Below are 2,500 nucleotides of genomic sequence, written 5' to 3' on the forward strand. Positions count from 1 at the left end.
TCCTCATTGAGTTCATGGAGCACACAGCCGGGGACACCATCCGGTCCCATGGATGCTGTGTTTTTTGCTTTGGAGAGCAGTTCTCACCTGGGCGTTGGAAATGGTTGGGGGCCTACAATCCTCTGGTATAGATATCTCTCCTTTTGGGGGGGGGGGAGAAGTTTGCACTGAACCTGTCAGCCAGTATGTTGGCAATGTGTGTAGGTTCAGTAATCTTCACATCATTTTGAACTAATTCTGAGCATATCTGGGAGTTTCCTCCTAGGTTTCTAACATAGCTAAAGAAGGCCTTATGATTGTCTTTTGAATCCTTGGCGATTTTTCTCTCAAAATTTGCCTTGGATGATTTTATGAGAGCTCTTAGTTTTTTACTTATAATGATCAAAGGTGTCTTACCTTTCAAGGATTTTGCTCTATCTTGTAGTAGCTTCCTCCTTTTGTTGTAGAGCTTGTTTATGGCTGTGGTCCACCAGACTGGACGCTTGCCTTTGGTACAAAGAGTCTTAGTTTTGTTTGGGATTGCCTGATCCATGCAGTCCTGTAGGTGCTGGTAGAAGGCATTTGTAAGTGATTCAGCGGTTTGAGTAATGTTTACCACTGGCTCAGGGGCCTTAAAGGAGACCACACTAGTTTTTAGAAGTGTGAAGTCGGCTTTTGAGAAGTTTTTCACTGTGGTCTTTTTTGTTTCAGGTGGGGGCGGGATGAGGACCTCCAGCGAGATTAGTTTATGATCTGATCTCACCAGTGAGGGGTATACTTCCGGTGTTGAACATTGTGATCCCATGTTCGTGATGATGAGATCAAGTATGTTTTCTCCTCTTGTGGGGATGGTGACTAGTTGTTCCATGGCATTTGAGTTTATGAACTCCAGGAACCTTTGGGCTAGAAAGTTGGGGCTTGAGTAATGTTCCCAGTCTATATTAGGGTAGTTGAAGTCACCTAGTATGATGGTGTTTGGAGATACATTTATCCCCTCCATTGTTTTCAGGAAGGCCATGTGAGGTTCCTGAGTTTGAGAGGGTGGCCTGTAACATGCTACAAATTTCAGAGCAGTCTTGCCAATGGTTAATTGCACCTGGATGGTCTCCGATGCATCGTGCGTTGCCACCAACCTTGAGGTGTGGGTGTCCTTTATGAATATGGACACCCCCCCTCCTTTCTTGGTGTTGTCCGGATTTTGGGGCCGGAACGCATGATATGAGGTGAAACCTGCTAGTGCTGGGGTGCTCTCAGGAGCATTGAACCAGGTTTCTGTCACAGCACAGACATCGATGTTCTCCATACTGAGAAGGGCCTCGAGTGCGTGCATCTTGAGATTGAGACTTCTGGCATTGAGCAGCATTACCCTTAGTTTTTACTTTTTGTGTTCTAGGGTGGTAGGTTTAGAATTTGAGCCTTGCCTAAAAAAGGCACTATGGGGGTGGCAAGAGCCTTTGCCAATATCCGGAAGCCTAGGGGTGACAGGTGCAAACCGTCCCTTGCGAAGCAGCGTGGCTTGTCCAGCATGTCATCCCAGGCAGACAGACATTGGATCCCCTTTGAATGACACCAGAATTTAAGCCAATTATTAAAGCTGATCATCTTATCACTGTATTGTGGCATCATTCTAGGTGAAGGTAGGATACTGCTCAAGGTCAGGGTCATACCTGCCTGGGCTACATAATCAGAGAGCTCCTCAATGTCTCTTTTCATGTAGTCCAAGGAGGTACGCCTCAGGTCGTTGACACCAGCGTGGACAATGACTGAGTCGTACTTGTACCTGCTGTTGAGAGACCTGAGTGCTTGTGTTATGTGGCGGATTCTAGCGCCCGACAGGCAGCTTACTGTGACCTTCTCCTTACTCAGTCTGGTGAGCGGACGCCAGTGTGTCTGACTATGGAGTCACCTATGACAAGTATATTTGGTGTTGTATTTGGCCTTAAGGGCAGTGACTGCTTTGTACACTGATTTTGTTGTTTATGTGTTGTTTGTGTGGTGTATTGAGTTTGCAGTTGCTTGGGTGTCTGCTTTGGAGGCCTCTGCTGTTTAGGTAAATTTTTACTCAGAGCCTCCGAGTATGTCTTAGTGTGTTTATGTGTTTGATTCAGTGGTGTGGTTGAGTTATGTGAGACTGGTATTGTGGTGTGTGTAGTTGCCTTCTCCTCCTGCCTGGTCTTGCCAGTCCTGAGTTGAGAGAGCTCAGCCTCCAGTCTGGCTAAATAGCTGCATCTCTCACAAGTGTTAGTGTTACATGGGAGGAGGAGATGGTTGTCCGTGTACATGAGGCAATTGTAACATTGTCTCAGAATTCCCAGATTCACCAAATGGGCAGGAGAGGACGCCAGCATCTGACCCTTCGACATGCTAGAAGGAATTATGAGTTGGCATGAGACAGAAAAGTAGTGGGCTTAGCAGGGAAGTGGGCACTCCTGGGGGGTTTTGCTAGTGAGAGATTTGTATAATATAGGAGTGCTTGACCTGCAAAGAGAATGCTTATAAGACAAGGGATATTCTTATAAGA

At 46.4% G+C, this 2,500-nt stretch overlaps 1 protein-coding gene across 1 annotated transcript in view; it reads left to right on the plus strand.

Annotated features, from left to right (window-relative positions):
* NEK1 (NIMA related kinase 1) overlaps window positions 1-2,500 on the plus strand; it is a gene marked incomplete in the record, with an annotated part of 3,475,820 nt that overhangs the window by 911,331 nt on the left and 2,561,989 nt on the right.

The sequence above is a fragment of the Protopterus annectens genome, chromosome 2.part1 (genome assembly GCF_019279795.1).
Source record: "Protopterus annectens isolate FY-2018-M chromosome 2.part1, PAN1.0, whole genome shotgun sequence".
Taxonomy (NCBI): Eukaryota; Metazoa; Chordata; order Ceratodontiformes; family Protopteridae; genus Protopterus; species Protopterus annectens.